The sequence below is a fragment of the Triturus cristatus genome, chromosome 10 (assembly GCF_964204655.1).
Source record: "Triturus cristatus chromosome 10, aTriCri1.1, whole genome shotgun sequence".
In the NCBI taxonomy this organism is placed as follows: domain Eukaryota; kingdom Metazoa; phylum Chordata; class Amphibia; order Caudata; family Salamandridae; genus Triturus; species Triturus cristatus.
In genome coordinates, this window is record NC_140593.1 from 6,409,327 (window position 1) to 6,429,287 (window position 19,961).

A 19,961-nucleotide genomic window follows, 5' to 3' on the forward strand; every position below is an offset into this window, starting at 1 on the left:
AGAGAGAGCTGGAAGAGAAAAAAATAACGCTCGAGCACGAGCGCCGACTAGCGGAAATAGAACTGCGCAAACAGAATAAGGAACTGGGGGTGCCTGAGCGACCACACACCCCGGGGCCAAGTGAGAAAAAAGTTCACATCCCCAAGGATGTTGTCCGCGAATATGTCCGAGAAGACGACATACAACAGTGGTTTAAAGCCTATGAGATCGCAATGACCTCCCACCGAATCGACCGGAGTGATTGGGGAGCCGGACTTTGGGGGAGATTTATCAACGAGGGTCGCGATGCCCTGCTGCAGCTCCCCGATCACCAAATGTCGTCCTACGACCACATGAAGGCTGCCCTCCTCACCCGCTACGGCCTCACGCCCAAGATGTACCGCCAGAGGTTCAGAGATTGCACCAGGATCCCAGGTACAACTTGGGTAGAATACGTGAACTATTTCAGCCGGGCATTCGAAGGGTGGATCAAGGGAAGTCAGGTCACCACTTACGAACAACTCTTCAACCTTATGGTATGGGAGCACCTGTCAAACAACTGTTTCGTCGAGCTCCGGCAGCACCTACTCGACAGTAAGCTGACCGACCCCCGGCAGCTCGCCGCCGAAGCTGACCGGTGGGAAAGCACCCGAGTGGGCCGGAGAGGGCCCCACGACCAGAACAGAGGCAACCAAGGCCAGCACCGTCCTCGGGGAGGAGGAGGGGGCCAGGGGCGAGGGAGAGACGCCTTACCAACAACACCCGTGGCCAGCACCCCGCCTCCGGCCGGCCGGGGCAACCCCCCGTTGCGGCCTGGGTACCGAGCCAACGTCACGTGCCACCGGTGCCAGCGACTAGGCCACTACGCCAATGACCCGAACTGCCCGCTAAATCAAACACCCAAGCCCCGCCAGGTAGCGGCCGCTGCCCTAGGGGAAGAGCAATCATCGGAGGGACCCGAAGAGTACGAGCCGGCCCAGCAAGGGTGGGAACCGGCCGCCATGGTCCTGGCATGCCTAGGGGGAAGAGACATGGTTCCGCGGGCTCCCCTACCCGCCAACACCAGAAAATACGGTCAGTGGGTGACCATTAATGGACAGAGAGCCGAGGCCTTGCGGGACACCGGCGCCAGCGTGACGGCCGTCCGCTGTCATCTGGTGAAGCCCGAGCAGATCCTGCCGAACATTCTCTGCCCCGTCCGCTCGGCAGATAACTCTGAGAGTATGTGTAAGATGGCCTGCGTCCCGTTTGAATGGGGAGGGGTCTCCGGCCTACTGAAGGTGACGGTCCGGGACGATGCCCCCGTGGACTGCCTCCTGGGGAATGACCTCGAGAGTTCCCCGTGGGCCACCGTCGAGAAAAGAGAGCACCTGGGGATGCTGGGCCTCCCGGACTGGGCCTGCATAACCACCCGATCCATGGCCGCCCGGGCCACCCCCCGATCAGAAGAAACCGAATGGCCAGCACCTCCGCCCCCGGTTGCCCCCGTCGAGGACAACGGCGAGTCCGACCTCCCGGACCCGACTATCGAAGAAGACGCACAACACCAGGACCTTCCGGATCTGGCTCAGTGGCGTCAAGAGGGGGGGCCCACCCAAGAACAGTTCCGCCAGGAACAAAAGACCTGTCCCTCCCTCGAGGGACCCCGCCAACAAGCCGATACCCAAAATGCAGGGGACACCACCGGAACCCACTGGGTCTACTGGGACAACGACCTGCTCTACAGCGAGCAAAGAATCGCCGAGCTGGGGGCCGGTCGAGTTCTGGTGGTACCGCTCCGCTTCCGAGACTTTCTGCTCAACCTGGCCCACGATGTCCCCCTGGCTGGACACCTGGGCCAGGACAAAACATACAGTCGCCTGGTGACCCACTTTTTCTGGCCAAAAATGAGGAATGACGTCCTGAACCACTGCCGATCTTGCCCCACGTGCCAAGCCAGCGGGAAGAGTGGTCGGAAGCTGAAGGCCCCTCTGCAACCCTTCCCTGTGGTCACCACCCCGTTCGAGAGGGTGGGGATAGACATTGTGGGGCCTCTTGACCCCCGCACGGCACAAGGACACAGGTTCATCTTGGTACTAGTGGACCATGCCACCCGCTACCCCGAGGCGGTGCCCCTACGGACAGTGACAGCTCCGGTGGTTGGCCGGGCCCTGATGGGGATCTTCTCCAGGGTAGGCTTCCCCCGAGAAGTCGTCAGCGACCGAGGTACGAATTTCATATCTAAATACATGAAGTCCCTCTGGCAACAATGCGGGGTCACCTACAGATTCACGACCCCCTATCACCCCCAAGGGAACGGACTAGTGGAGCGTTTTAACCGCACTCTCAAGGGGATGATTGGGGGATTGGAAGAGCCTCTCCGTCGCCAGTGGGATGTGCTGCTCCCGTGCCTCCTCTTCGCCTACCGAGAAGTCCCCCAGAAGTCCCTCGGCTTTAGCCCTTTCGAACTCTTGTACGGGCACCCTGTGCGGGGGCCCCTCAGCCTAGTCAAGGAAGGTTGGGAGATGGCCCCCTTAACGACCCCTCCCGACGTCTTCAAATACATCCTGGCCCTACGAAACCAGACCAGGCGCTTCAGGGAGATGGCCAAGGCGAACCTCGAGGCCAGTCAGGAGGACATGAAGAGGTGGTATGATCACAATGCCTCCTCCGTTGAATTCGAGCCTGGGCAGCAAGTATGGGTGATGTCCCCCACCGAACCATGTGCCCTGCAAGACAAGTGGACGGGGCCCTTCAAAGTGGTCGAGCGTAAAAGCCCCGTCACTTACCTCATCGACATGGGGTCCACCCGGAACCCCCTGCGGGTCCTCCACACCAACCGGCTCAAACCACACTTTGTGCGCTCCGAACTAAGCCTCCTGATGGCGACCGACAGTGGTACAGAAGAAGACTCCGAGCCCCTCCCGGATCTCTTAAAGACTCAGGAGAAGGACGGCTCCGTGGATGGGGTCCGGCTCTCCGACGCCCTCACTTCGGAGCAACGCCAGGACTGCCGGGACCTCCTGCTGCAGTTCGCTGCCCTGTTCTCCCTCACCCCCGGGGTCACCCCTTGGTGTTTGCACGACGTAGACACCGGGGACAGTCCCCCTGTCCGGCACCGGGCCTACCGCGTACCAGATCGGGTACGGGCCTGCATACAGGAGGAAGTGGCCAAGATGCTCACGATCGGGGTCATCAAGCCCTCGGACAGTCCCTGGGCCAGTCCGGTTGTATTAGTTCCCAAGGCCGCTGCCCCCGGCACCGCCCCTGAACTGAGATTCTGCGTCGACTACCGGGGCTTGAACGCTGTCACCCGGACCGACGCTCATCCCATCCCCCGAGCAGACGAGCTGATCGACCGGCTGGGGGCCGCCCGCTACCTTAGTATCTTCGACCTAACGGCGGGCTACTGGCAGATCGGCCTCACACCCAGGGCTCAGGAACGGTCAGCCTTCTCCACCCCCGATGGCCACTATCAATTTAAGGTCATGCCCTTTGGCATGAAGAATGCCCCCGCCACATTCCAACGTCTTGTGAACCAGGTCTTGGCAGGGCTCGAAGAATTCAGCGCTGCCTACCTGGACGATATCGCTGTATACAGCTGCCACTGGTCCGACCACCTCCGTCACCTCCAAGAGGTCCTCCAAGCCCTCCAGCGGGCCGGCCTCACCATTAAAGCCGGCAAGTGCCAAATTGGCCAAGGGTCTGTGACCTACCTTGGGCACCAAGTGGGAAGCGGGCTGGTGGCCCCACTACAACTTAAGATTGCTGCCATCCAGTCCTGGCAGCCCCCCGTCACCCAGACCGAGGTCCGAGCCTTCTTGGGGCTCACCGGCTACTACCGGCGGTTCGTGAAGGACTACGGCAGCATCGTGGGGCCCCTCACGGGACTCACATCCAAGAATCAACCGAAGCGGGTCCACTGGACTCCTGATTGTCAAGCGGCCTTCGAGGAGCTGAAGGCCGCCCTGTGCACCGCCCCGGTGCTCCAGGCCCCCGATTACAGTCGGGAATTTGTGGTGCAGACCGACGCCTCCGACCACGGCATCGGGGCCGTCCTCTCTCAGCTGAACTCCGAAGGTCATGACCAGCCGGTGGCCTTCATCAGTCGACGTCTCCTGGCCCGAGAACAGCGTTGGAGCACAATCGAGAGGGAGGCATTTGCAGTAGTGTGGGCCCTCAAAAAGCTCCGACCCTATCTCTTCGGTACCCACTTCCGGGTACAAACCGACCATCGACCCCTGCAATGGCTGATGCAGATGCGGGGGGAGAACCCAAAACTCTTGCGCTGGTCCATTTCCCTGCAGGGAATGGACTTCACTGTGGAGCACCGGCCAGGCCAAGACCACGCCAACGCGGACGGCCTGTCCCGCTTTTTCCGCCTCGACGAAGAGAGTCCCCAAGGAAATGGGTGACTCTCCCCGCCTTCAGCTGGGGGGGACGCATGTTGGACAGGCCACACAGAGGGCTTGCTCCCCCCCCGCACGACAGGGCCCGAGCTCCGGCCCACCAGGCATACCCCCGTGACAAGCCCCTGTACTCCGGCTCCCGACGGACCCTCTGCCCTCGGACCCCTACTCATCACGGGGTCCAGCCCCACCGGCTTCCCCGGCCGGGTCAAGCCGCCATCTTGGGCCCTGCACCACGCGGCCGCGTGGCCTCACCTCGACCCTAACCCCGGGCCTGGCCGGCCCCGACATCCCGGCACCACCATCCACCCAGGAGGTGAGCGGACCACTTGGCAGGTCAATGGGAGAACGAAGCGTCAAGAGCTCTTCCCCCGCCAGGTGCCGATCGCCTCCAGCAGCCACCAGGCGCTGGCTCCACCCCCTGCTGGGTGTCTGGACACCTTCATCCCGGACCCTCCGACCTCCAAGTGCGAGGGTCCGGACATCAAAGGGCACCAGCCCTATAACTAAGACAGCTCCGGAGCAGGAAGGCAGTTGTATCCTGGAGTCGAGAGACACCGAGTGAACTCAACCCTGACGGTCTACTGGCGCTGCCGTAGCCCGCTCTTGTGAACCATCGTCCTGCCTGCTGGCGCTGCCGCGGCCCTCTGCAACCTTCACCTTCCTGGGACCTGCTGGCGCTGCCGCGGCCCGTTGTAACGACCATCCTCACCGGGACCTGCTGGCGCTGCCGCGGACCGTCATCTTCCTGGGACCTGCTGGCGCTGCCGCGGCCCGTTGTAACGACCATCTTCCTGGGACCTGCTGGCGCTGCCGCGGCCCGTTGTAACGACCATCCTCACCGGGACCTGCTGGCGCTGCCGCGGACCGTACATCTTCCGGGGACCTGCTGGCGCTGCCGCGGCCCGTTGTATCAACCATCCTTACCGGGACCTGCTGGCGCTGCCGCGGACCGTACCACCTAACCACCAAGCTCGAGGATTGTGAGCTCATCATCATCTCATCCGAACTACCTGATTGGTAAATAGACTGACCCGCTACCCCCTTCCCTACCTTACGAGACTCTAATCGAGGGGACCCCTGCGTCCAGACCTCCTTGTACCACTCTACCGTATCATAACTAAGTACCTATAAAGAACACTGAACCTTATCCGTGTGTGATTTCTGTCTGTGGGGGGGAAGTTACTTGTCTGTACGATCGCTGGAGACGGCTCCCCCCGGAGACCTCTCCCCCTGACCCCGGCCGGCCCTCCCGGTCCGTCTACCTTTTCTAACAGTGCGCCAGGAGTGCCAGGGCTTGTAAATACAAATGCTGCTGGTGGGCTTGCAGCACTGGTTGTGCCACCCACAGAAGCGGCCTAGTAAAATGTGTCTAGGGTCTGCCACTGCAGAACCTGCGTGCAGCCTGGTACTGTCGCGCTGACAGCGACAGTGCACCCACTTGCCAGTCCATAAACCTTCCCTTAACTACATATTAGTCACCTCTCTGGTAGGCCCAAGGGCAGGGTGCTTTGTAGGCATAAGGTAGGACATGCCCTGAAGTGTGTGGCATGTCTTAATAGTGAATTACAGCCCTTTTCGTTTTTCACTATTGAAGGCTACCTGCTCTCCATAGGCCAGAATGGGCTACTGGAGTCACTACACGCTGTGACCCCAGTGGACTCAGAGAGCATGGTAGAAAAAGTTAAGTTTAGTATGCCTGAACTCAGAATAATAAAATACTTCTTTTAGTAAAGTTTATTTTAATATCCTGTGTTTGTAAATACTACTTTTAGAAAGTTAGTATTTACTGACCTGGCCATTTCAGTCCGCCTCTGCTGGGTGTGTGTGTTCTGCCTAGCAACAGTAAAGGAGCAGGGCTGGGGAATTCCAGGAGACAGGCTGGCTGCCAGGTGGTGGGTAGACCAGGATGGGTGGGAGGAGTACACCTTTGACTCTGAATAGACCTGTGCTCTGCCACCACAATGCCGGCTCCGCCCCCTGTGGAGCGGCTGATGTCTCTGCCCTGCTGCTGAAAGGAAAGAGCAGAGTCACCACAACAAAGTGCTCCAGAACTGGACTGAGCCAGGCCAAGGCCCCCTGGCGACAAAGAACAAAATAATTGTGCTATAAAAGAAGGAGCCCTGCTCCTAACAAATCAGATCCTGTTTGCGCCAAGACAAACCTCTGCCTGAAGGAGAAGGACCTGGAGAAGCTGAAGGAGGAATACTGTCTCTCTGCCTGAGAGACTGGCCTGCAGTGGGTGCCTGTCTGCTGGAAGGAGAGGAAAAGACTAGAGGAAAAGACTTTGCATCAACTTGTGCTTTCAAACAATCTCCAAGGGCTTGCTTGTGAACTTGCCCCCTGAACTGCGCCCCAGGAACAGTGGGCGCTACCTTTCCCCCAGAAGAGGAAAAGCTGCTGGAAGCGATCCTGTGACGCCGACCCCCAGAGAACCTGTGTGCACCCCTTTCACTTTCCAAGCACCGCGACATCTGCCACCTGGGGCTACCACGAGCACCGCAAGGACCTGTCCACCTGGTCCCAGCACTGCAAGTAACTGCCCCTCCGAGCCGTAGCTCGCAACGCGAAGAAAAGAACCTGAACGTCTAAACACCGAGCCTCTGCGACCCTGCGCCGCTGAGATCACGGCGAGGACCTTCGACGCACTGGTGAACCCCTTGAAAGCTGACAGCGCGACGCGCTGAAGAGATTGCCCCCGAGTTGCCCCTCCTGCTTCTGCCCGTGATCGTGTGGCCGAGACTGTCCTGGAGCACCCCACGAAGCACCGCCGCCCACTGCCAAGAAGGGACGACAACGCAACATGGGACGCTCCTGCAAGGACCCCTGATGCTGCTGTGATCACCCCCTGTGCGAGGAATAAGGTACTAAAGTACGACCCACCCGCTGCTTGGTTTGGGCCATACTAGCACTGTAGACCCACTACGCGACGAACGCGTTAATTGTGAACCTTTGTACGGGTCGAAATCAGCTGTTCGCACCGTACTGCCTTTGGAGACCCGTTACGGCGCTCAAGCGGGAAGCGTGAGCTTTGGTTACCATCGTACCAGCTGTCCGAAGCGCTCCAGAGAAGTACGAGCCGTATTGCATTGAAAGACATTGACGGTGCTCACGCGAGAAGCGTGAGGTTTGGAGGGGCGTACCGGACGTGTACGACACGTACCTACGAGGGTACGGTCCATACGGTTCACTGCCAGCGTACGCGTGCTCACGCGAGAAGCGTGAGGAACGGCAAGCTTACTCGTGCTCATGCGAGAAGCGTAAGTAACGGCAAGACACCTCTAAAACCTTGTACAAAGCGTAACAAAGGCGCTACGAAGCGCACAGAACCCCTCAGAAGCCTATTTTAAGTAGAATTGTGCCATTTTAAGAACTGTGGACTGCCTGAAAGCCTTCAAGAGTAACGGGAACCTTATTTAAGTTAAAGACTGTATTTTTGACAACCTGCCTAAAGAAATCTTTTATATAAAGAACTTTATTCTGATATAAATACAGCCTTGTGTCTTTGTGTGGTGGGGAGGTGATTACTGTGTGGGATATCTTGAACGCTTAACCTAATGCCCTCTGGAAATCAGCCTGACTGCTCGCGCCACGTTACCTAGAGGGTGAGCAGGGGTTATTTTTAAAGAGGTAATCCTACGCCCTGACTTAGATGAAAAGGGTCCCTGCTTGTTGCAAGTGCATACCTGCGCCAACCAGAGATCCCGGATTCTAACAGGCACCTGCTCTTCTCAGCAGTACTTTTAATGGAAGAGTATTGGCACTTCTCAGAAGTATGCAGACCCTCTAGTATAGGGCCCCTGCACTTCTCAGCAGTACTTTTAATCGGAGAGTACTGGCACCTCTCAGAAGTACGCAGGCCTTCTGGTATAGGGCCCCTGCACTTCTCAGCAGTACTTTTAATGAGCGAGTACTGGCACTTCTCAGACATAAGTAGGCCCTCTGGTATAAGGCACCTGCCCTTCTCTGCAGTGCTGCAGTACTTTTAATGGTAGAGTAGTGGCACTTCTCAGAAGTAAGCAGGTACTCGGGTATCATACACGTGTACTTTCAGCAGAGCTGCAGTACTTTTAATGGCGAGTACTGGCACTTCTCAGACAAAAGAAGGTACTCTGGTATAGGGCACCTGCATTTCTCAGCAGTACTTTTAATGGCGAGTACTGGCACTTCTCAGAAGGAAGCAGGACCTTTGTTTTTCCTCTCGAGCACTGAGTGAGGGCGCCTCCTGAGCGTTACTGCACTCTCGTGTTCTCTCCTGGAGATGGTGAGTGATGGCTGAAGGACCAGAGGGTTGGGGCTCCTCCTGGGAGAGCCTGTTCCTTGTCCCTGTGTTTCCTCCACACTAGTGGCGTAGAGTGCACGGGGCTGTGCGAGATTCTTGCGGCACTGATCGCAGCAGGCGTGACATAGCGCCTCACTGTAGGTGTGACCAGCTCACATTTCACTGTAAATAGCCTCAGTGATCAGTCGTTGTGTGAGGGCTGGTGAGCACGAGCCAGGAGGGCTGGAGCACGAACCAGGAGGGCTGGAGCACGAACCGGGAGGGCTGGAGCACGAGCCAGGGCCATTGAAGCAGCTGCTTGGACCACTGGGCGTGAGCAAAGGGCACCGGAGGCTTCTAGGCGCTGAGAGACTTTGTCCTGTGCACAGGTGAGGGGCGGCAGACCAAGAGCATGGGGGGGGGGGGGGAGTGTGCGGATGCACTGTAGGTGAGGGGCAATTAGCCATGGTCATGGGGTGGCTGAGGGTGTGTGTGCGTGTCCACACTGCACAGGTGAGGAGCCGGCTGCCTCGCGGCGGGGGTGCCGGTGAGGGGGTAGCGCTGTACAGGTGGATGCGCTGTACAGGTGAGGGCCCACAGACCAAGAGCATGGGGGTTAGGGGTGTGTGTCTCGACACTGCACAGGTGAGGGGCCACAGACCAAGAGCATGGGGGGTGATTTTGTGGGTCCGCCGTAGGTGCGGAGCACACCGCCCACATACAACAGGAAGCTCTACGGAGTGTCTCTGCCTGCGCTTCACACGTGAGGACCCGAGGATGTGTGTGAGGGGGCACAGAATGTGTGTGCATCTTTAGAGCAGGGGTGAGGAGCTAATAGTAAGTGTGTGTGTGGGAGGGACGGGGGCACACAGGGTGCGTGTGTATACTGGAAGTATAGTGAGGCCGGGGTGAAGGGCTCAGTTGGGGTTTTGTGTGTCTCCAGGTAAGGCCGGAATGTAGAAGGGCCTAATTTGGGTGTTGTGTGCCCGTAGGTAAGTGAGGACGGGGTGGAAGGGCCCAGTTTGGGTGTTGTGTGTCTGCAGGTAAGGCCTGGGTACGGAAGGGCCCAGTTTGGTTGTTGTGTGTCTGTAGGTAAGTGAGGGCTGGGTGGAGGGCCCAGTGTGCGTGTTGTGTGTCTCTGGCCTCGGATGGACCGCACCCCTTATTTTCGGACCCTCTTTGCATCCACTCTCGGGCAGAAACGGAACTTGGTACAAATCGGAAGTGGCGCTTTCTCTCCGAATCTGTATTTGGCGCTATGGCGCGATTCCCCTCGCTGACGCTCCTCCGGGGCTGGGCAACATTTGTGTGGGAAAAAGAGGGGGAGACACACGTGGTCTATGGGGAGTGTGCGTTACCCCCGGGGTCGGACTGGGACAGGAAGCACAGAAGTGTCTCCTTTAGCGAACCAGACCGCGGAAAGGGGCAGCGTTCAGAAATTGGGACAGGTTTGAACTTGTGTAGGGCACTGTGCAGGTGCTGTGCACTGTAGGCAGGTGCTGTGCACTGTAGGCAGGTGCTGTGCACTGTGCGGGTGCTGTTCACTGAGCGGGTGCTGTGCACTGTCCGGGTGCTGTGCACTGAGCGGGTGCTGTGCACTGTAGGCAGGTGCTGTGAACTGTGCGGGTGCTGTGAACTGTGCGGGTGCTGTGCACTGTCCGGGTGCTGTGAACTGTGCAGGTGCTGAACTGTGCGGGTGCTGTTCACTGAGCGGGTGCTGTGCACTGTCCGGGTGCTGTGCATGTGCTGTGCGGGTGCTGTGCACGTCAAGAGGATACAACGTATCTTTGAATCCCAGGGCCATCGGCAGTGGACCCCGTCCCCAAGGGCCAAAAGACCCCCAAACCGGTCCACCCGGGGGACCCGGCCCCCCCGCCGCCGGGCACCGGCTCCTTCGAGTAAATAAAGCCCTGCCCTGGGCAGGCGCGTGAGGGTCACGGCCTAGAAGGGCGTGTGTCTCCCTCATGTGTCACTCCCCCCTCGTGTGTCTCAACCCCCCAGTGCTGCAGTACTTTTAATGGTAGAGTAGTGGCACTTCTCAGAAGTAAGCAGGTACTCGGGAATCATACACGTGTACTTTCAGCAGAGCTGCCGTACTTTTAATGGGAGAGTACTGGCAACTCTCAGACATAAAAAGATACTCTGGTATTGGGCACCTGCACTTCTCAGCAGTACTTTTAATGGTAAGTACTGGTACTTCTCAGAAGTAAGCGGGTCCTCTGGTGTAAGGCACCTGCCCTTCTCTGCAGTGCTGCAGTACTTTTAATGGTAGAGTAGTGGCACTTCTCAGAAGTAAGCAGGTACTCAGGTACAGGAAACCTGTACTTTCAGCAGAGCTACAGTACTTTTAATAGGAGAGTCCTGGCACTTCTCAGAAGTACGCAGGCCCTCTGGTATAGGGCACCTGCATTTCTCAGCAGTACTTTTAATGGGAGAGTACTGGCTCTTTTCAGAATAAGCAGGTACTCAACGCACGCCGTGAGGGGAACGGCAGTTCATTTGCATTACACCGGAGCGCCGTGAGGGGAACGGCTGTACTACATTGCCCAGCAGTCCCGGGGCCGGCGCACAGTATTGACGCCATCAACGCGCCTGGAGGCGCCTTAAGAACTCGGAGCACCGAGTGCTCCTGGGGCCCGTACTCAACGCACGCCGTGAGGGGAATGGCAGTTCATTTGCATTACACCGGAGCGCCGTGAGGGGAACGGCTGTACTACATTGCCCAGCAGTCCCGGGGCCGGTGCACAGTATTGACGCCATCAACACGCCTGGAGGCGCCTTAAAAACTCGGAGCGCCGAGTGCTCCTGGGGGCCCGTCCTCAACGCACGCCGTGAGGGGAACGGCAGTTCATTTGCATTACACCGGAACGCCGTGAGGGGAACGGCTGTACTACATTGCCCAGCAGTCCGGGGGCCGGCGCACAGTATTGACGCCATCAACGCGCCTGGAGGCGCCTTAAGAACTCAGTACGCCTCCCGCGTCGCAGGACGCGCGCGGGCAGCGCCGGGCTGAGCCCGGGCAGAGGGCGGGCCGTCTGTGGCCGTCAGGGGCTAGAGGAGGCCGGGCCGAGCCACCCCCCTTGGTTGCCTCCGACTAGGGGACAGGAAGCGGGATGCTTTGCTAGGTGACACAATTGTTGTATGTGTTACGATATTACTGCTTGGAAGTGGAAGTGGATTTTCCGGTCTCCCTGCAACTGGTTTTACAATGGTGAAACAGCTGGCTACACTGGATAACGTTAAAGTGGTAAATCAAATAAACAATGAGCGGAGGAAACCCTTGGGGCGCGGGAGTTCACCTTTACCTGCGCCGCTTCCTTCTCCCCCTGTGGTTGATGGTGCTTTGGTTCCTGGTGCTGCCAGTGTTCCGGGGGTCGTGTTGGTGGGTGCACTGGCCCCTACTATGGAGTTGCCGGAGGTAATTATTGAGACCCCAGAACAGTTTGTTGAACTATCACCGGTTGTTTCGATTAATACCCCAGAGCGGTCTATTAAGGCGAAGAGAGAAGTTAGGGCATGCAGGAAAGTGCAGCTCAAGTACGGGGGGCCTAAAATTAAGAAAAAAGCTGTTCCTACATCTAAGAACATCGTCCGTAATATGGGGACTCTAACGGAGGCCTGTGCCGCCAACTTGAACTCTGAGCAACTTGATATTCTGGTCAGTATTATTGAGGCCAAGTTTGTAACACTTGTAAAACCTTTGGTGGACAAATTAGACTTAATGAGAGCGGAGGTCTCTAGGTTGGGTAATCTTTCGTCTGTTCATTCTGGTAATACTGTATGTCCTAGGCCAAATGAAAGAGTTGTACCAGCTAGTAATGTTGGGTTAGGGTACCAAGAAGGCATAGTGGGCAAGGCAGTTACATCTACCCCCCTGGCAGATCAGCATAAAAAGGTAGCGGCAGCCCCGTTGTCGGTGATTCAGAGGAAAAAGGTAACAGCAGTCCATGTATCAGCCGACAATAGTAGGGAGGCCACAACGACACAAGTCAGTAAAAAGGAGGTGCCAGTTTTTAAGGGTAGTTATATAAATCTCCCCCCAGACTGTGCACCCTATGTGGTGGTTCTCACTAATGTTCCACCTTTAGTCCCCAGTCTGTCTACGCCATATCATGAAAATGATGATTCTCTAAAAAACAAAACTATTTCTTGGTTACACAGACAATGTGCGTTTCCTCTGAATTACTCTGATCAAATATTAAGTACCAGAAGAGTAAATTGGACTCAAGGCAAACCTATAGGGGAGATTGTGTTATTGTGAATTTTAGACATCCACAGCATGTTGCTACTGTTTTACTTAGAGCTGCCTCCCTAATCCTTGATGAAGACAAGGTGCATGTACACCCACTGGGTTACTTTTATAATCACTTGAATAAAGTATCTCAAGCTACCAACAGAGGTAGACCCCTTTTCCCCATTCCTTCTCCAACCTTTGAGGTTCCAACATATAATAGATTTCAAGCTTTTAGCTCTTTGGACCTGAATGATTGACAGCCAAAGGTTGGTGGGGTCAATGCGAACACATATGGGGCCATGTTTAATATGATACCACAACGGGATAACATTGATACCATGCCTGCTACTAATGGGGCTACGAATGATCTAACCAGCATCTGGCCGAAGCTTGTGCCTGATGTTGAGAGGGATGCAGCCAATTCAACTGTACTCTGGGCCGGGTATTCCGTTGCAGGTCCAGTCGAAGACAGGCCGGATCGGATCGTAGATATGGTATACGATAACCAGACCTGTATCTCTGAAAGTTGTTTTAAGAAGGGGACAACCATGGTGAGTTGGAATATAGCAGGATGGGCTTCAAAGGAAAACAATCAGGGTTGGATGGACCTGGTTGGGACGTACGATATCCTCTGTTTGCAGGAAACGTGGTGTACTAGTAAACCTAGTGTTGAAGGCTTGCCTGTTACAGCTTGGAAGCCATAGAATCGAGACATGGTAGAGCAGAGGGTGGTTTGCTTTTTCTGCTGTCCGTGGATTTCTCACTTACAGTTGTTAAACATATAACTGTAGGAACACACTCACAAATTCTGTGGGTTAGAGAAAAGGACGGTCACGAGGTGGTATTAATACATTTTTATAATAACATTTTTAATAACACCCGACATCTAGTTATTGAGGAACTAAAAAGGGCTCTCATGAAGCTTGTTATCGAAGCAAAATGTTCTTTTAACTTCATCTGGTTAGGTGATTTTAATCTTAGCATTTGTCCTTTGTCACTTTCTAGGGCTTGTGGAGTGCTAGACAATAGTGATAATTATATTTCACATTTTCCCCATAATGCATATGGTGACGCAATTAACAATCTCATGGCAACTTATGATTTGGAGTTACTGCAACCCGGTGAGGACGCAGATGGCCAACCTATTCCCACTTATACGGGAAGGAACTTTAATTCCCTCATTAATCATGTTATGGTGTCATCATCTATTGTGCCCAATTTTCAGTCATCAGTAATACAGGATCCTACACTTAGTTATCATAATCGTATCGTAATGGTTACTGAGATATGGAAGTATAGCAGACAAGAGGTGACCAAAAGCCGGTGTAACGTTGAGTCGCATAGGCGAAATGGAACACGGTTAAGATGGAAGGGGGAAAATCGGCAGTTGTCATGGGCATGATCGTATCCAAATCCTTGGTTGAAATTGAAGGCATCCTGAATATGGATAGTACATCTACTGTTATCATGAATAACTTTATTATAATTAATAAAACTATTGAGGGTGTCTTCACCACTAGTAGGATTGCCAAGTCCCATCAGGGAAAGGGTTGGGTAGATCATACATGTACCTCTATCTTAACCCAATTGAAACAGGCCCTAGGAGTTAATCCTAGGGATAAAACCCTGGTTGCCTACTTAAGATCTGAATATAAATTGGCATTGTGTAGGAGGAAGAAGGATTTACAACAAGAAGCGTGGGATAACCTATCGCAGGCGGCTGAAACTTCAGATAACTGCCTGTTCTGGTACAAGGTTAATTCTCCTTTTCTCAGGGACGATAAAGTACCACACCTTGTAGCTAACGTTGGTAGTGAGGCCTGGATTTCCCATTTTACGGCTATATTTCAAGGAACAGGCCCTATTGATGTCGAACCAAGAATTTGGCCCATAGTCCCTCTAGACATTACTCTGTCAGAAGTTGAGAACAGTATTAAGTCTAGTAAGGGGAGAAGGCGCAGGGTCCAGATGGAGTACCCATCGATGTGTATAAGACTGTACCACTGATGTGGGGACCCATACTCACACTGGCACTGAATGCTGCCGTAACAACCCTGATCCCACCTACGTGGGGAGACTCGATCATTGTCCCTATTTATAAGAAAGGGGACAAGGCGGTAGCTAGTAATTATCGTCCGATCAGTCTGCTTGAATCCTCAGTAAAAATTATGAGCAGAGTATTGTTATTTAGCCTGGAAGAGTGGGCTGAAGCAAATGAGATCCTGGCAAGCTCGCAATATGGGTTTAGAAAGGGACGTGGAACACTAGATCAATGCACGAACTTAGACTTAATTATCGGAAAGTATACCAGGGCCAAGCCAGGCACATTATTTCTTTGCTTTGCCGATCTAAGCAGTGCATTTGACCTAGTGGACCATTCCATCTTATGGCCAGTCCTGTTGGAACTTGGCGCACCAGAGGCTATCATTTTTTTCTTAGCAAGATTATATGATAGAATGCAAACATGTGTGCGTTTCGGGGCAGGAGGGGAGTGTACCCCAAATTTTGACGTAAAACGTGGGATAAGACAGGGCTGTGTCTTAGCCCCTTTTCTGTTTACTCTATTTATTAATGCGGTCGACTCGGTCCTGAAAACAGTTAAAGCAGATGCTCCCCAGATAGGTGGCTCAGGCGTCCCAGTTCTGCTTTATGCGGACGACGCTGTGCTCCTGTCCCGGACCCCGATAGGTCTGCAGCGACTAATGGACCAGTTCTCAGACTTTATTAGTAAACGGAGGCTAGTCATTAATAAGAGTAAAACTCACACTATGGTCTGTGGTACCAGAGGTAAAAAAAATCATGCCTTTTTTATCGATGGGGTGAAAGTTCAGGATGTGGACAAATTCTGTTATCTGGGTGTTATCTTTTCTCATGACAGTAGTTGGTCCCATGATTTAATGAATGTTGGGTCCAAAATGAAGAAAAGTGCCTGTGGTATTTTTAAATTTGCCACTAAGATCGGCGACAGAAGAATCAGTGACATGATCCAAATATATAATGCCGGAAGTGTTTCCATCGCATTATATGGGGCCGGGTTGTGGGGCCATACCAATGTTGACTCCTTGCAAAGGGAAGAAAACTGTTTTGTCAAAAAACTGCTTTGTGCCCCCACCTCAGCCCCCACTGATTTAATCCATAGAGAAGTTGGGGTTGCCCACTTAAGTGACCTGATTTTGTTAAGGCCACTAACGGTATGGCGTGCAATCTGGACTAAGGAGGAGAGAGTTTTTAATCAGTCTGTCATCGAGGACTGCCTTAAACTGGATTATTCTTTGAATATTCCATGGCTCAGTTATATTGTGGATGGCTTTGATACTATATTTGGACTCGATATAGCGGCAGATCCTGGTTCTGCTGGCAATCTTTCAAAGTTAGATATGAAAAATACTTTCATGACGTATCGAGCCCAAAAACATGCAGTTTTAAGTGGACGCCTCACCTCAGTTATTCTGTCCAATAAATATATGTATAATGAAGGCTTCCAACTGTATTTGAGCCTGGTAACTAAACCAGCTCATAGGTTTGTTCTGACTAGACTTAGACTTGGGATGGCACACGAGTTGGTGGCTTTTCCACAACTAAAGAAACCCCTAGTTGGACCGTGCCCATGTGACGGTCACTCGATACAGAGCACCCTGCACTTTATGCTATTTTGTACTCTTTTCTTGAACATGAGGATTGTTTATCTAAAACCAATTTTTTAAAAATATGCTATTGTCAATGTGGAGGATGCTATGAAATTGATTTATGAATTGAATTCTCCGGACAAATGTTTTTTTATTGCCACGTTTTTATGTAAGTCTATTCAGCTTAGGAAAAGCATGATTTTTTAATCTTTTATGTGTTTCTTTTTGTACTGCATTTTGCTTGTGTGCTTTTATGGTCATTGTTTCTTTGAATGTACCAAATAAAGCTTCATGAAATGAAATGGGAGAGTACTGGCACTTCTCAGAAGTACGCGGACCTTCTGGTATAGAGCACCTGCACTTCTCAGCAGTACTTTTAATGGAAGAGTACTGGCACTTCTCAGACATAAGAGGGTACTCTGGTATAGGGCACCAGCTCTTCTCAGCAGTACTTTTAATGGAAGAGTATTGGCACTTCTCAGAAGTATGCAGACCCTCTAGTATAGGGCCCCTGCACTTCTCAGCAGCACTTTTAATCGGAGAGTACTGGCACCTCTCAGAAGTACGCAGGCCTTCTGGTATAGGGCACCTGCACTTCTTAGCAGTACTTTTAATTGGAGAGTACTGGCACTTCTCAGACATAAGAAGGTACTCTGGTATAGGTCACATGCATTTCTCAGCAGAACTTTTAATGGAAGAGTACTGGCACTTTTCAGAATAAGCTATCCCTCTTGTATTGGGCACCTGAACTTCTCAGCAGTACTTTTAATGGGAGAGTGCTGCCACTTTTCAGAAGTAAGCAGGTGCTCTGGTATAGGGAACCTGCACTTCTCAGCAGAGCTGCAGTAATTTAAATGGGAGAGTACTGGCACTTTCCAAAAGTAAGCAGGTACTCTGGTATGGGGCACCTGCACTTCTCAGAAGTATTTTTAATGGGAGAGTACTGGCACTTCTCAGACATAAGAAGGTACTCTGGTATAGGGCACCTGAATTTCTCAGCAGTACCATTAATTGGAGAGTACTGCCACTTCTCAGAAGTAAGCAGGTGCTCTGGTATAGGGCACCTACACTTCTCAGCAGAGCTGCAGTACTTTTAATGGGAGAGTACCGGTACTTCCCAGAAGTAAGCAGGTACTCTGGTATAAGGCACCTGCGCTTCCCAGCAGTACTTTTAATGGGAGAGTACTGGCAATTCTCAGACATAAGAAGGTACTCTGGTATAGGGCACATGCACTTCTAAGCAGTACTTTTAATGGCAGAGTACTAGCATTTCTCAGAATAAGCTCGTCTTCTGGTATAGGGCACCTGCACTTCTCTGTAGTATTTTAATAGGAGAGTACTGGCACTTCTCAGAAGTAAGCAGGAACTCGGGTATAGGAAACCTGTACTTTCAGCAGAGCTGCAGTACTTTTAATAGGAGAGTCCTGGCACTTCTGAGACATAAAAAGGTACTCTGGTATAGGGCACCTGCACTTCTCAGCAGTACTTTTAATGGGAGAGTACTGGCACATCTCAGAAGTAAGCAGGCCTTCTGGTATAGGGCACATGCACTTCCCAGCAGTACTTTTAATGGGATGTTACTGGCACTTCTCGGAAGTATGCACTTGCTCTAGCATGGGGCACCTGCATTTCTCAGCAAAGCTGCAATACTTTTAATGGAAGAGTACTGGCACTTCTCAGAAGTATGCAGGCCCTCTGGTATAGAGCACCTGCACTTCTCAGCAGTACTTTTAATTGAAGAGTACTAGCACTTGTCAGACATAAGAAGGTACTCTGGTTAAGGGCACATGCACTTCTCAGCAGTATTTTTAATGGGAGAGTACTGGAACTTCTCAGAAGTTATCTGCGTCTTTGTTATAGGACACCTGCTCTTCTCAGCAGTACTTTTAGTGGGAGAGTACTGGCACTTCTCAGAAGTAAGCAGGTGCTCTGGTATAGGGCAGCTGCACTTCTCAGCAGAGCTGCAGTACTTTTAATAGGACAGTACTGGCACTGCTCAGAAATAAGAAGGTACTCTGGTATAGGGCACATGCACTTCTCAGCAGTACTTTTAATGGGAGAGTACTGGCACTTCTCAGACATAAGAAGGCACTCTGGTATAGGACACCTGCACTTCTCTTCAGAGCAGCAGTTCTTTTAATAGGAGAGTACTGGCACTTCTCAGACATAAGAAGGTACTCTGGTATAGGGCACATGCACTTTACACCAGTACTTTTAATTGGAGAGTACTGGCACTTCTCAGACATAAAAAGGTACTCTGGTATATGGCACCTAACTTCTCAGCAGTACTTTTAATGGGAGAGTACTGACACTTCTCAGAAGTATGCAGGCCCTCTGGTATTGCAGACCTGCACTTCTCAGCAGTACTTTTAAAGGGAGAGTACTGTCACTTCGCACAAGTATGCAGGCACACTGGTATTGGGCACCTGCACTTCTCAGCAGTACTTTTAATGGGAGAGTTCTGGCACTTCTCAGACGTATGCAGGTGCTCAGGTATAGGGCACCTAGATTTCTCACCAAAGCTACAGTACTTTTAATAGAAGAGTACTGGCACTTCTCAGAAGTACGCAGGCCATCTGGTATGAGACACCTACACTTCTCAGCAGTACTTTTAAAGGGAGAGTACTGGCACTTCTCAGAAGTACGCAAGTGCTCCGGTATAGGGCACCTGATTTCTCAGCAGAGCTGTAGTACTTTTAATTGAAGAGTACTGGCACTTCTAAGAAGTACGCAGGCCCTCTGGTATAGGGTGCTAGCACTTCTCAGCAGTACTTATAATGGGAGAGTACTGGCTCTTCTCAGAAGTACGGAGGTGCTCTGGTATAGGGCACCTGCACTTCTCAGCAGTACTTTTAATGGGAGAATAGTGGCACTTCACAGACATAAGTAGGTCATCTGGTATAAGGCACCTGCACTTCTCTGCAGGGCTGCAGCACTTTTAGTGGTGGAGTAGTGGCACTTCTCAGAAGTAAGCAGATACTCTGGTATAGGACACCTGTACTTTCAGCAGAGCTGCCGTATTTTTAATAGGAGAGTCCTGACACTTCCCAGACATAAGCAGGTACTCTGGTATAGGGCACCTGAAATTCTCAGCTGTACTTTTAATGGTAGAGTAGTGTCACTTCTCAGAAGTATGCAGGTCCTCTGGAATAGGGTTCCTGCACTTCTCTGCAGTGCTGCAGCAGTTTTAATGGGATAGTACTGGTACTTCTCAGAAGTATGCAGGCCTTCTGGTTTAGGGCACCTGCTCTTCTCAGCAGTACTTTTAATGGGAGAGTACTGGACCTTCTCAGAAGTACGCAGGCCGTCTGGTATTGGGCACCTGCACTTCTCAGCAGTACGTTTAATGGGAGAGTACTGGCACTTCTCAGAAGAAGGAAGGTCCTCTGATATTGGGCACCTGCACTTCTCAGCAGTACTTTTAATGGGAGCGCACTGACACTTCTCAGAAGTAAGCCGGTCCTCTGGTATAG

General features: G+C 52.8%; 1 protein-coding gene across 1 annotated transcript in view; it reads left to right on the forward strand.

Moving 5' to 3' along the window:
- Nucleotides 1-8,896: 8,896 nt before the first annotated feature.
- The window catches only part of LOC146788709 (NXPE family member 4-like), a 588,533-nt gene continuing 577,468 nt past the window's right edge, over nucleotides 8,897-19,961 (forward strand). The window contains exon 1 of the mRNA XM_085630316.1: nucleotides 8,897-9,017. The gene's annotated coding sequence lies outside the window, so the exon portion shown is untranslated. The remainder of the gene's footprint in view (nucleotides 9,018-19,961) is intronic.